The following is a 15,391-nucleotide window of genomic DNA, read 5'->3' on the forward strand; positions in this document are numbered from 1 at the left end:
GGCTCCAGAGCTCAGCCTCTGTCTACCTGCTTTGGGGGAAATGGCCCTGGTTTAGCTGCAGGGACGTGGGGCAGGGAGAAACCTGGGCTCCCGAGAGGGAGGGAGGTGAGCTCGAGAGCCTCTGAGGGCAGTGAGGAGAGTCTGTCCTGGCAGAGAAAAGGAGGGACTGGAGAACTGGAAGGAGGCCACATAGCCCCACCCGCTTTCCCAAGGAGGAATCCTGTTGGCAGAGTCCTAAATCCTGCCAAGGATGGGGAGCTCACTACCTCCCCAAATAGACGAGGGAACCCTTCCTTCAACTGAGAAGGACAGGAGAGGCCATCTGGTCCAGCCTCCTCATTCCCAGAGCAGGAGATAGGCTCAGACTAGAGGAAGGAGCTTGGCCCAGGGCACTCAGCACCTCATGGAAGAGCCAGACTCTTGGGCAACAACTCCAACTCCAATGGACCTCCGCTGCCCCGTGACACCCTGACTGCCTCCCCCTCGGGGCCCAGCTGGGCTCTAGCTCCTGGAACAAGTTGGATGTGGCCTGGATCCTGGGCGGGGGGAGGACCGGGAAGCGTCCTGGCCCGCAGCAAAGGGGGTCCTCAGAGGGCTGGCCAGACATTGGCAAGGGTCGCCCGGGCCCAACCCCCCAGTTTCTTCTCCCTAATCTTCAGCGCAGCACGAGTAGGCTCAGGGAAGGGGCCGGCAGAGTTGGGGCAGACGAGGGGGAAGGCCTGGCCCAGCTTGGCTCCTTTGCGGGAAAGGCTTTGGTTGCTGGGAGGCAGCGAGAGCCAGTCTGTCTGCAGGAGCCCCACTGGGCACTAGAGGGCATCAGGGACCAGCAGGCTGGCAGGCTTCCTACCTTTCCTTAGGGAGCGTAGCTCTCCCGAGGGGCCAGGCGGAGGCCCCGGGGAGAGGGAATAGGAAGGCCCAGAGCCGGAGGGGCTCAGCCATGCCTTACCTGACGCCTTTCCTCTCTTGGGACTCTGGGCTGGGCTTGAGAAACTCATTGGCTTTGGGGAACAGAGACCCAGAGTAGGCTTGACCAGTGCCTGAATGAATGAATGAATGAATGAATGAATGAATGAATGAATGAATGAATTCCCAGGGCTGGGGCAGGTTCCCTTCATTAAACACCAAGCGGTTCTTCCATTAATCATTTGGGGTGAAAATCCTCTTCCAAAGAAGATTGGAGGGGATGTGATGAGGACCTGAAGTCAAGGTCTATCATTCCTGGGAGAGGAAGGGGGGACACATGACTGGGGCCAGTGTCCTGGAGCTGGGTTCAAATCTCAAGCTGCTCTTTTGTACTCCTGTGACTTGGGGCTCCTTCGCTTTCTTCTGCAGTAAAATGAGGGGCTGGGCTCAGTGACCATGGAGGTCTCTTCCATTTCTGCCTTCCTAAGCAGAGGACCTCGAGTGCCCCCTAGGGCAGTGATGGCAGGCCTTTTAGGGGGGGGTGATGCCCTCTGGCTCACATGAAGAGGGGCACCCCATGTCCCTCTGACTTTCTAGTAACAAACTCTGATGAATTTGGTGCTGGGGTGATGGCGTGTGTGACCACACAGGGCTCTGAGTGCCTCCTTCTGGCACACGTGCCATAGATTGGCCACCATGGCCCTAGAGGGTCACTCCAGAGAGCAGCAGCTGCTACTCTGGGCGGAAACCCAGTCTTTGTCCCAGAAGCTAGGAAGCATGGGGCTGTACGTTGAGTCCCTGTAGGCAGACTTTTGTAGCTTGTCTGCCGTGGCTTCTCTCGAGTGCCTGTGCCCCTCTGGAGCTGCCCATCTGCTTGCCACTTCTTTTTTTTTTTAAACCCTCACTTTCTGTCTTGGAGTCAATACTGTGTATTGGCTCCAAGGCAGAAGAGTGGTAAGGGTAGGTAATGGGGGTCAAGTGACTTGCCCAGGGTCACACAGCTGGGAAGTGTCTGAGGCCAGATTTGAACCTAGGACCTCCCGTCTCTAGGGCTAGCTCTCAATTCACTGAGCTACCCAGCTGCCCCTGCTTGCCACTTCTAATCTGTTCTGTGTCAGAAATCAGAGAGCCAGGCTGGTTAGAATTATTTGTAAAAGAGGAGCTGATAATCCCAGAGTAAAGGCCTGGAATCCTCCTTTCCTGGGTAGTCATCCGTGGTTCTGCATCCGTGCCTCGTCCCCGTCTCCTCCCCTCCAGCCCCAGACTCAAAGGCAGAAGGAGCCCCTTCCTCAGCCCGGCCTCAGTTTCCTTTTCTGTATACTGAGGGCATTGGGCTTGGGACCTTTGTAGACCCTTCCAGCTCAGAATTCCATGAAATTACGAGAGTGTGAATGCCTCAAAGGGCCTGACCTGCTTCCATTCATTCCCAGCTCCAGCAGTGTTTGGGGAATGAATCTTTTCAGCCCCCCCCCCCCGGCTGAAGCCCCCAAGCAGCGCCCGCCTCTGGCCCCCCGGGCCTCTGCCAGGGGGTCCAGCCTGGGAGCCCTGCTGGCTGCAGCCTCACTCAGCGGCCATCTCAGGGGCAGCTTCGGCTGTCTCTGGGACCTCAAGAACAAAACATCCGGAGCTGAGCCAGGGCAGCTCGGTTTGCCCTCTCCTAGGCGTCTGCCCGCCACCCGAGGGGTCCTCTGGCACTGCCTGAGGCTGCTGGGTGATTGGCACCTCGTGCCAGGGGCTAGGCGGTCTCCCTGCCAGCGCTCCACGCCTGGCCCCACGCAGAGGTTATCCAGTGTCCGCGGTCAGGGGGCAGCCGATAGGAGGACGTGCCAATGGGTGGTGCCCACCCTCCCCGGGGGCCTCAGGCAGGGGCCGGGGCGCTGGTTCTGCGCAGCCAGAGGCCTGGCCCCCTCCTTATTTGTGTTGGCCTCTTGTCAGCTGGGAGAGGGCCCACACAAAGGCCTGGTTCATCAAGGAGTAACCAGATCACGGTAATTCCCTCCGAGCCCCCTCAGGCCCCCCAGCCAAGGGTTACGCAAGCTGGACTTGCGGGAAAGAGGTCACGTCTGGTGCCACCCCTCACCCCACTGCATCCTCACAGCTTCAGCTCTTCCTCATGCAGGAAAGCGGCCGGGAGGCAAGGGGAGGGCCCCACACCTGCCCCCAGGGCAGCAGAAGGGGCAGCCTGGGCAATGCAGGGTGACCTTAGCATGCCCCTGACTCTCCCTCCCAGCCCTGCCCCGTTTCCTGGAATCCCACAATTCAAGCTGCTCCCATGGGTGGGGCACGGTCCCGAGCAGGCCCTGCTAAATGCATTCGTAGGGGCAGCGGGGTGGCTCAGCGGATGGAGAGGGGAGGTCCTGGGTTCCGATCCGGCCTCAGACATTTCCCAGCTGGGTGACTGGCCCTGGGCAAGTCCCTTGACCCCCAGTGCCCCGCCCTGCCCACTCTTCTGCCTTGGAAGCAATGCACAGGCAGCAGGGCAGGGCCAGCACAAACACGTTTGTAATGTAGCCTGGGATGGGCGTTTGGGGTGGTCATCATCAGGGATGAGCCAGTGCCCCGCCGTCCTGGCCCGGCGACAGGGCCCGAGACCCCGGGCTTGGCGTCCGGGATCCCTGCAGGGTGGGCCCCCCGAGCAACGGGCCTAGGCAGCTGGAGAAGGGAGAGGCCGGCCCAGAGGCTCAGGAGGTTCCCAGACGGAAGGTCTCCAGGGCAAGCAAGGTCCCTCTTGGCAGGCTGAGAGAGAGCAGCGCGCTTCAGAGGCAGCAGCCAGGCTTAGAAGGCTGGGAGTGTGAGCGAGCGTGGAGGTGGGACACCGAGTCCAGCCCCTCCTCACTTTGCATCTGGGCGACCCGAGGCCCAGAGAGGGGCAGGGACTTGCCCAAGGTCACAAGGCAAGGTAGCAACAGAACTAGAAATAGCCCTCGGGCCTCCTGACGCGCAGGCTAGAACGCTCCACTGGCCCGGGCGGCTCCTAGACTGATGGGGAGAGGGACTGCGTGGCTTCAGGTTTTCTGCTTCATGCCTAGGTCAGTCGCTGCTGGAGCCCTCCAGAGTCAGCTCCCAGCCCAGCCCAGAAAGCACAGCCATTCCCACTGGCCTCCCGTTCTGGTAGAATGAGCAGTGGGCAGCCGCAGTCCTGCCCGGCCGGTGAGCCAGGAAGTACCTCCGCCAATTCATCAGTTCTCCCGGAGCGACAGGTAGGAAGTGAAAACAGAAACCAGCGGCTTTGTTCAGAGGCGGAAAGATGATCTCCACTCACGCAGGCTCTTCTCCTGACCTCGCGGCCTGCCAGGGAGGATTACCAGAAAGGTTCAACCCAGTGCTTACTTCTGAGTCACAAGGAAGCCTGGGGATTGTGTCCCGGACCTGGAGGGGAAGTGGTTGGGGTGAAGTCTAGGTTCTGTGTACAGCAGAGCCAGCCAGCCAGCCAGGCACAGGGAGGGAGAGAATCACCAGAAGGGAGGATTCCTCCAAAGAACATGGCGGCTACGGCTGAGCCCAGAGACATCTCAGCCTCGCGGCCTTGAGAGCTCCAAGGGATGGAGGCCAAAAGGGATTTCTGCAGAAGCATCCATCCATCCATCCATTCATCCATCCATCCATCCATCCATCCATCCATTCATCCATCCATCCATCCATCCATCCATCCATCCATTCTCTTCTTTTGTCTCAACCCATCAGTCCATTCTTCTCCGCATCCATTTCATTTTCCCTCCATCTCTCTATTCACCTCTCCTTTCCTTCCATACATCCCTTTCATCTATTCATGCAAGTCTCCCTCTATCCATTCATCCAACTATCTGCTCTTCCATTTGCCTGTCCATCCATCTAGCTATGCCTCCTTCCCTCCATCATTTTGCCTATTTCTTTAGCAACCTCTCCTGCCATATATCTCTCCATCCTTCCTTCCCTTTAACACCTAACCATCCCTCATATGTCCCTGCCTTCTGCTGCCCACCCAAATATTCTGTTATCCATACTTCTCTCCATTTGTTCATCCATTTATACCTCCATTCAGTTATTTCTCCATCTTTCCCTCTATCCATCTGACGAATCCCCCCTCTTTCCATTCTTTTATCTATTCATACATCCTTTTCTCCATTCCTTATACCAACCATCTATCCATTAATCTGTTATCTATCTAGCCAGCTCTCTGTCCTGCCCTTCTTTCCTCTTTCCAGCTATCTTTCCCATCCTTTCTCCAACCATTCATCCACCCCTCCATTTATGTCCATCCTTATATCTTTCTATGTATCTATCCCTCCCTTCACCACTCTCTTAATCCCTCTCTCCCTCCATGCATCAATACCTCTCTTCTTCTACACCTCCCCTCTGGTCATCTGTCTAATCTTCCATCTACCAATCCATCCATCCATCCATCCTTCCCACATCATGCATCCCTCCTTTATCCATCCTTCTAACTTTGCCTTTTCTCTTCATTTCTCCATTCCTCCCTGTCTGTTCATCGCTCAACTTGTCTATCCATCTCTCTCTCCCTCTATTGTCCCTTTATCTACCTATCCCTCCATCTCTCTCTCTTCCTTTTTCTTCTTCCTCCTCCTCCTCCTCTTCCTCCTGCTGCTGCTGCTGCTATTAGCTTCCAGTTATAGGATGCTTTGGATCTGGCCAATAACTTTTAGATGTATCCTTCACCCTCTCATTCAGTGACTCAGTATGTGTGTGTGCATCCTAAGCTCTCTCCCAAGTGTGCAAACTCCCTCTCCTCCACCCCACAGAATGCTGTGAAGAGACCCAGAAGGAAAGGAGGAGGAGAGATGGAAGGGCAACTTGGGGGGAAATAAGTGGTGCCTTAGAAGGTCTCTCTTTGCAAAGCTGTATTTCCCCAATTATGTTGTATGGGCAAGAGTCACAGAATGCCTCAATCTCTGAGGAATTGCTCCAAAGGGCAAAGGAAAAGATCAAAGTGGGCTTGAGGAGCCCATAACCCTCATTCGATGTTTGCATAGCTCAGGTGAATCAGTGTTAAGAATGCTAACGGACAGATGGAGGACAGGAAAAAGAGATGGTCTGAGTGAGTGACGGAACAAAGGAAACAGCATTGAGTGAGTACTTACTCCTTCTGTGCCAAACACCAGGGACACAAACAGTTAAGCACCCCTGGCCTCTAATGGGGAATTCCTATCCAGGGCATTTAGGTCCAGGATGACACAAATAGAGTCAGTTGATGTATAGGGAAGTCAATCCATATGCCATAATTCCAATCAGAAAACCAACAAAAGATCTGGTTGATCAAGATAACTTAGGAGGTCATCAGGAAGGGCTTTGGAGGCAGTTGCAGTAGAGGCAATGGTGGCCTCAGGAGCTCTCAGGCCACAGATATTAGGGAAGGGGAACAAGTTGGCAAAAGGAGATTATAGGGGGGCCTTTTCTGGTTGCAGATGCATGACTGTCACATTGCGCACACATAGTTCTGAACTGCAGTCTTGGGGTGAGGAGGAGCTCTAGGAGGATAGGGGCCCCAATTACAGTTTCAGGGTGAAGAAGAATGTTTGTAGCCTCTCCTAACTGTGAAGATTGGATTTAGCTCTCCCTTGATTGTAACAATGAAGATACTTAGCTCTTCCTTTATTGGGAAGATTGAATTGTAATCCACAATCTATTTTTAGATTTTAATCTACAAAAAGGTGGTAACTTGGTATTTTAAGCAGATCTGCCCATTTTAACTACAAAAAGGTGTTCAGTAACCCAAAAGATAGAATCTCTCCAAAGAAGGTGTGAGCTAAAGAGTGAGCCACCCTGGAGAGGAGCATGTGCTGTGATTGGTAGATGAGAAATTTAGGGGAGGTAACACAAGAGAAAAGGGGCTTTAAAAAGAGGACAAGAGCCGCTGCTGCCGCCCAGAGACCACTGAACCCCCTGTTTGTCTGGCCGCCACCACCACTCACTCCAGGCACAGAATATTCAGTCATGGATAAAAATGAGCTGGTGCAGGAGGCCAACTTGGCTGAGCAGGCTGAGACATATGACGGCATGGCATCCTGCATGAAGTCTATAACTGAGCAAGGAGCTGAATGATCCAATGAGAGGAACCCTCTCTCTGTTGCTTCCAAAAATGTCGTAGGGACCCGAAGGTCATCTTGGAGGGCCATTTAAAGCATTGAGCAAAAGACAGAAGGTGCTGAGAAAAAAGAGCAGATGGGCCGAGAACACAGAGAAAACGGACCGAACTAAGAGGTACCTGCAGTGATGTGCTCTCTATTGGGAAAGTTCTCGATTCTTAATGCTTCCCAAGCAGAAAACGAAGTTTTCTATTTGAAAATGGAAGGAGACGACTGCGCTACTTGGCTGAGGTTGCTGCTGGTGATGACAAGAAACGTGTAGTGGATCAGTCACAAGAAGCAGATCAGGAAGCATTTGAAGTCAGCAAACCAAGGCCTCCTCTGACATTGGGTCTGGCCGGCAACTTCTCTGTGTTCTATGATGAGGTCCTGAACTCTCCAGAGAAAGGCTGCTCCCTTGCAAAGACAGCTTTTGAGGAAGCCTTGGCTGAACTTGATCCGGGAAGTGAAGAATCGTGCAAAGAGAGCACACGAATAATGCCGCCGCTGAGAGACGACGTGACCTCGTGGACACCGAGGAGATGCAGCTAAAGCAGGAGAAGGAGGGGAGAAGCAACCAGCCTTCCAACTTCTGTCTGCCTCAGTCTACAGTGTACACAGCAGCCCATTTGTCATCCAGGCTGTCCCACAAGTAGATTCATGACAGCTTTGTGTTACTTCTATTTGGATTTCTCCACCCCACGTGGTTTTTATGTTCAATATTAGGGGAGTAGAGCCCGTTAACGTCTGGGGAGTTTGCATCTGAGGCGGCCAAGATGGGGATACGGAATTTTTATATACGGTTTACACGCACATAGTACTTTTGGTCCATTGTGATTTCACAAGGCCAGCGTTAAAACAGCTTCCATGTCTAAGCACAGAGAACTGCCTGCATATTGGCCTGTCATGGCGGGGGGTGGGGGGGATAATTGGTTCCAGCCACAGGTGTAGTTATTGTGGGGTACTTTGGGGTTGGAGCACTCCTGGCTGTGGTGGAAACAGACGTGCCGCAGATACTACACGCCATGCCATGTGTACCTGTGGAACAGACAAATCTCAGCGTGTACACCTTCGTGATTGCAGCTGCAAAAGTGTTCCTTAAGGCAAAGTTTTAAGCGGCCAATTTACTCTGGAGAAGGGCAGAAACGGTTCACATTCCAGCATTTGTAAAGTTACCTGCTGGTCGCTTTCATTATTTTTGCTACTCATTTGATTTGTATTTAAATGGTTTGGGCAACCTAAGAACAAACGTACGAGTAAAGACGCAGTAAAAATGAGTTGCTTGACACGCATAAAGTGACTGTCTATCAAGCACAGCAGTAAAACAAGAACCCCTGTATTGAGCCTTTTTTAGCATTTTTGCTTTGGGGGTGTTTTTGCAACTTGCCTAACACGCACGGGCTGTAAAAACAGTTAACAAGGACATAACTTGAGATGACAGCTAGCTTTGATTAATGTCTTATGAAATTCCCGTGAACAATGGTTGAGAACATGCGTATTAAGTTGGTGTAAGTGGAGTAAAACTTTTAGGAATGGAAAAAAAAGAGGACAAGAGGCCAGAAGAAAATATTCGATTCAAGATTCGAGTTGGATGGAGGATTCTCTGACTCAGGGTTGGACTGGAGGAACTTGACCCCTGCAGGAACTCATGCAGGAAAGCTCAGGCTGCTTTTTCATTTAGACAGTCACCATTGGTGAGTGAAAGGCTGACTTAGTGACCCTGCCTTTTCTTGGAGGCCCATTGTCTTGAGACTTTTTTCCCTAATTAGGGCCTTAGAAATTTTAACTGATATCAGAAGGAGCCAGATCTCTCTCTCTCTCTCTCTCTCTCTCTCTCTCTCTCTCTCTCTCTCTCTCTCTCTCTCTCTCTCTGTGTGTGTGTGTGTGTGTGTGTCTCTCTCTCTCTCTCTCTCTCTCTCTCTGTGTCTCTCTCTCTGTGTCTCTCTCTGTCTCTCTGTCTCTGTCTCTGTCTCTCTCCCTCTCTATCTCTTGCTCTTATTCCTTAATATCTTCCCTCTATTGTAAATAAACTACCATAAATTCCATTTACTTTAGTAATTCATTTTGGGATTTAGAAATTAAATCCCTGGCAACCACCTATATAAATATTCAGAGTCCATCCACAATTAAATCTAACACCAGGAGAGTGATAACCACACCTTTCCTTATAACATTTTAGAAGAACTGAAAATATACAGATTTCAAAACTAGCTCTGAAAACAGCAACATGAAAAACGCTTGGGATAGTGCTCCTTCCACTGTAGGAGCAGAGTCCAACTTTAACATAAAGTTAAAAGTAAAAAAATAAGCTGCAGAATGAGCAAACAACAAAAGAACCTGACTTTAAAAAGTTACTATAGTAACAAGGAGGATAGAAACACACATTCAGAAGACAACAAAGACAAAAAAAAGCTACATGAAACCTTAGGGGAAAAAATGTGAATTTGCCACAAGACCTAAAAGAATTCCTGAAAGAAGTCAAAAGGATTTAAAAAATCATATGAAAGAGGTTGCGGCAAAATTGAGAAAAGAAATGAGAATGATGCAAGAAAATTACACAAGGAGAGTCAATGACTTGGTAAAGGAAGCACATATCTTCTCTCTCTCTCTCTTTTCCCCTCTCCCTCTCTCTCTCTCTCTTCACACAAACAAATACTCTAGAGAAAATGATACCTAAAAAGTAGAATTGGAAATGGAAAGAGTACAAATTCACTGAAGAAAAGAATTCATTAAGATTTAGAATTGGAAGACAAATATGGGAATTATATGAGCACAATTACAAAATACTTTTAACAGATGAAGTTGGATCTAAACAATTGGAAAAATATTAATTGTCCATGGGCAGACCAAGCTAAAATAATAAAAATGGCAATTCTATCTAAATTGATTTACTTATTCAGTGGATACTAATCAAGCTACCAATTGGTTTTGGATTAGTTATGCTTTAGGTTTCCTGGCAGTTTTTCTTAAATAGTGAGTTCTTATTCCAAAAGCTGGGGTCTTGGGGTTTATCAAACACCAGGTTGCTTTGTATACGCTTTGATTCTGTAAAACCACTACTGTCTCTATATCCCAAAGAGATAATAAAAAAAGAGGAAAGGACCTACTGGTACAAAAATATTTACAGTAGCTCTTTCTGTAGTGGCAAGGAATTGGAAATTGAGGGGTTGTCCATCATCAACTGGAGAATGGCTGAACATATTGTAGTACATGGTGGTGGGATACTATTGCACTACTGAAAATGATACGCAAGATGATTTCAGAAAAAATTGGAAAGGTCTATAGGAACCAATGCAGAGCAGATAAAGAGAACCAAGAGACCAATTTCTATGGTAACAGCAATACTGTGCAATGAGTCTCGGTGAAAACTTGACGACTCTCAGCAATGCACTGATCTGGGACAGTCCTGGAAGAATTATGATGGGGAATGCTATCCATCTCCAGAGAAAGAACTGTTCGAGTCATCTTTCACATCAGTGTATTTCTGGTTGCAGTTTGGGGTTTTGGTTATGTATGAGTGTGCTTTTATAACAATTACCAATATGGAGGTGTGTTTTGCATGACAATAAAAATGAAATTAAATACGAGAAATAATGAGCAAGAAGCCTTCAGAAAAACCTGGGAAGACTTGTATGAATTGATATAAAGGAAAACGAGCAGAAGTGTACACAGTAACCGTAATATTGTATGATGATCAGCTGTGAATGACTTAGCTATACAATGAGGCAAGACAATTTCAGAGAATTCACGATGAAAAATGCTAATCACCTCCAGAGGGGGAACTAATGAAATCTGAATACACGTTGACACATTATTTTTTTCACTTTATTTTTCTTGCTTTTTTAATATGGCTAAGTTAGAAATATGTTTTGCATGACTTCATATGTAGAGCAAATATCACATTCTTATCTTTTGAATGGGTGAGGTAGAAGAGGAAGAAAAAGAATTTGGATCTCAAAATTTCAAAAAGTGAATATTAAAAATATATTAAGGGTTGACACTCACAAGGTCAGAATTAAAGGTTGGAGTAAGACCTTTTGGGCCTCAACTGATAGAAAGAAGGCAGGAGTTGCAATCATGATATCTGACAAAGCCAAAGCAAAAATAGACCTGATCAAAAGGGATAGGGAAGGTAATTATATTTTGTTTAAAGGGAGTATATACAATGAGGAAATATCACTAGTCAACATGTATGCACCAAATGGTATAGCACCCAAATTTTTAATAGAGAAGCTAGGAGAATTGAAGGAGGAAATAGACAGTAAAACCATATTAGTGGGAGACTTAAACCAACCATTATCAAATTTAGATAAATCAAATCAAAAAATAAATAAGAAAGAGGTAAAAGAAGTGAATGAAAACTTAGAAAAATTAGAGTTAATAGACATATGGAGAAAAATAAATAGGGACAAAAAGGAATACACCTTCTTTTCAGCACCACATGGCACATTCACAAAGATTGACCATACACTAGGTCACAGAAACATGGCATACAAATGCAGAAAAGCAGAAATAATAAATGCAGCCTTTTCAGATCATAAGGCAATAAAAACATTGATCAGTAAGGGTACATGGAGAACCAAATAAAAAATTAATTGGAAATTAAATAATATGATACTCCAAAATTGGTTAGTTAGAGAAGAAATCATAGAAACAATTAATAATTTCATCGAGGAAAATGACAATGGCGAGACATCCTTTCAAACCTTATGGGATACAGCCAAAGCAGTAATCAGAGGAAAATTCATATCTCTGAGTACATATATTAACAAACTAGGGAGGGCAGAGATCAATGAATTGGAAATGCAAATAAAAAACTTGAAAGCGAACAAATTAAAACCCCCCAGAAGAAAACCAAACTAGAGATCCTAAAAATTAAGGGAGAAATTAATAAAATCGAAAGTGATAGAACTATTGAACTAATAAATAAGACTAGAAGCTGGTACTTTGAAAAAACAAACAAAATCGACAATGTACTGGTCAATCTAATTAAAAAAAGGAAAGAAGAAAAGCAAATTAACAGCATCAAAGATGAAAAGGGGGACATCACCTCCAATGAAGAGGAAATTAAGACAATCATTAAAAATTACTTTGCCCAATTATATGGCAATAAATATACCCATCTAGGCGATATGGACGAATATTTACAAAAATATAAACTGCCTAGACTAACAGAAGAAGAAATAGATTTCTTAAATAATCCCATATCAGAAAATGAAATCCAACAGACCATCAAAGAACTCCCTAAGAAAAAATCCCCAGGACCTGATGGATTCACCAGTGAATTCTATCAAACATTCAAAGAACAGCTAACTCCAATACTATACAAACTATTTGACAGAATAAGCAAAGAGGGAGTTCTACCAAATTCCTTTTATGACACAAACATGGTTCTGATTCCAAAGCCAGGCAGTCCAAAAACAGAGAAAGAAAACTATAGACCAATCTCCCTAATGAATATAGATGCAAAAATCTTAAATAGGATACTAGCAAAAAGACTTCAGCAAGTGATCAGAAGGGTCATCCACCATGATCAAGTAGGATTTATACCAGGGATGCAGGGCTGGTTCAACATTAAGAAAACCATCCACATAATTGACCATATCAACAAGCAAACCAACAAGAATCACATGATTATCTCAAGAGATGCAGAAAAAGCCTTTGATAAAAATACAACACCCATTTCTATTAAAAACACTAGAAAGCATAGGAATAGAAGGGTCGTTCCTAAAAATAATAAACAGTATATATCTAAAACCATCAACTAATATCATCTGCAATGGGGATAAACTAAATGCATTCCCAATAAGATCAGGAGTGAAACAAGGATGCCCATTATCACCTCTATTATTTGACATTGTATTAGAAATACTAGCAGTAGCAATTAGAGAAGAAAAAGAAATTGAAGGCATTAAAATAGGCAAGGAGGAGACCAAATTATCGCTCTTTGCAGATGACATGATGGTCTACTTAAAGAATCCTAGAGATTCAACCAAAAAGCTAGTGGGAATAATCAACAACTCTAGCAAAGTTGCAGGATACAAAATAAATCCACATAAGTCATCAGCATTTCTATATAATTCCAACACAGTTTAGCAGCAAGAACGAGAAAGAGAAATCCCATTCAAAATCACCTTAGACAAAATAAAATACCTAGGAATCTATCTCCCGAGACAAACACAGGAACTATATGAACACAACTACAAAACATTCTCCACACAACTAAAACTAGACTTGAGCAATTGGAAAAACATTAACTGCTCATGGATAGGACGAGCCAATATAATAAAAATGACCATCCTGCCCAAACTCATCTATCTATTTAGTGCCATACCCATGGAACTTCCAAAAAATTTTTTTACTGATTTAGAAAAACCCATAACAAAGTTCATTTGGAAGGACAAAGGATCAAGGATATCCAGGGAAATAATGAAAAAAAAATACAAAAGAAGGGGGCCTTGCAGTCCCAGATCTCAGACTATGTTATAAAGCAGCGGTCATCAAAACAATTTGGTACTGGCTAAGAGACAGAAAGGAGGATCAGTGGAATAGACTTGGGGCAAGTGACCTCAGCAAGACAGTATATGATAAACCCAAAGATCCCAGCTTTTGGGACAAAAATCCATTATTTGATAAAAACTGCTGGGAAAATTGGAAGACAGTGTGGGAGAGATTGGGTTTGGATCAACATCTCACACCCTACATCAAGATAAACTCAGAATGGGTGAATGAAGAAGGAAACTATAAGTAAATTAGGTAAACACAGAATAGTATACATGTCAGACCTTTGGGAGGGGAAAGACTTTAAAACCAAGCAAGACATAGAAAGAGTCACAAAATGTAAAATAAATAATTTTGACTACATCAAATTAAAAAGCTTTTGTACAAACAAAACCAATGTAACTAAAATCAGAAGGGAAGCAACAAATTGGGAAACAATCTTCATAAAAACCTCTGACAAAGGTTTAATTACTCAAATATACAAAGAACTAAATCAATTGTACAAAAAATCAAGCCATTCTCCAATTGATAAATGGGCAAGGGACATGAACAGGCAGTTCTCAGCCAAAGAACTCAAAACTATTAATAAGCACCTGAAGAAGTGTTCTAAATCTCTTATAATCAGAGAGATGCAAATCAAAACAACTCACGTATCACCTCACACCTAGCAGATTGGCCAACATAACAGCAAAGGAAAGTAATGAATGCTGGAGGGGGTGTGGCAAAGTTGGGACATTCATGCATTGCTGGTGGAGTTGTGAATTGATCCAACCATTCTGGAGGGCAGTTTGGAACTATGCCCAAAGGGTGCTGAAAGACTGTCTGCCCTTTGATCCAGCCATAGCATTGCTGGGTTTGTACCCCAAAGAGATAATAAGGAAAAAGACTCGTACAAGAATATTCATAGCTGCGCTCTTTGTGGTGGCCAAAAATTGGAAAATGAGGGGATGCCCTTCAATTGGGGAATGACTGAGCAAATTGTGGTATCTGTTGGTGATGGAATACTGTTGTGCTCAAAGGAATGATGAACTGGAGGGATTCCATGTGAACTGGGATGACCTCCAGGAACTGATACAGAGTGAAAGGAGCAGAACCAGGAAAACATTGTACACAGAGACAGATACACTGTGGTACAATCGAACATGATGGACGTCTCCATTATTGTCAATGCAATGTACCTGAACAATCTGCAGGGATCTAGGAGAAAAAACACTATCCACAAGCAGAGGACAAACTGTGGGAGTAAAAACACCAAGGAAAAGCAACTGCTAGACTTCAGGGGTTGAGGGGACATGTCTGAGGAGAGACTCTAAATGAACACTCTAACACAAACACCAACAACATGGAAATGGGTTCAAATCAAGAACACATGTGATACCCAGTGGAATCGCGCATCGGCTATGGGAGAGGTGGGGGGAGGAGGGGAGAGGAAAAGAAAATCATGTTTGTCTCCAATGAATAATGTTTGGAAATGACCAAATAAAATAATGTTTAAAAAAAAAGAAAAAATATATTAAAGATTAAAAGCAAAACAATTAGAAATTGGCAAGTGGAAACTAATAACTCCTGGTTACAAGAAGCAGTAACACTGAATAAAAAATAGAATAAAATGTGACTGACAAGAAAAATGGGTTAAAAGATAATTTAAGATTATTTGACTATTGAAAGGCATGTTTTAAAAAAAGATTTCAAGGATTTATCTATTAGTTTAATGATTGTTTTTGCTTTCATTTTTATTAACTCTCCTTTGATTTTCAGAATTTCCAATTTGGCATTTAGTTTGGAGATTTTAAATATGTTTCTTTTTCTAGTTTTTCTTTAGTTGCATGCCCAATTTATTTTTCTAGCTTATTTTTTTAAAACCTTACTTTCTGGCCCAGAATATTTCTACGTCTGAAAGTTAAGGGCTGAGTAAAAAGAGCAGA

General features: G+C 45.5%; 1 pseudogene; it reads left to right on the forward strand.

The window, feature by feature from the left end:
• Positions 1-6,834: 6,834 nt before the first annotated feature.
• LOC100617427 (14-3-3 protein zeta/delta-like) lies at positions 6,835-7,629 on the forward strand (annotated as a pseudogene).
• The last annotated feature ends 7,762 nt before the right edge of the window (positions 7,630-15,391 follow it).

Source organism: Monodelphis domestica, chromosome 6, assembly GCF_027887165.1.
Source record: "Monodelphis domestica isolate mMonDom1 chromosome 6, mMonDom1.pri, whole genome shotgun sequence".
NCBI lineage: Eukaryota > Metazoa > Chordata > Mammalia > Didelphimorphia > Didelphidae > Monodelphis > Monodelphis domestica.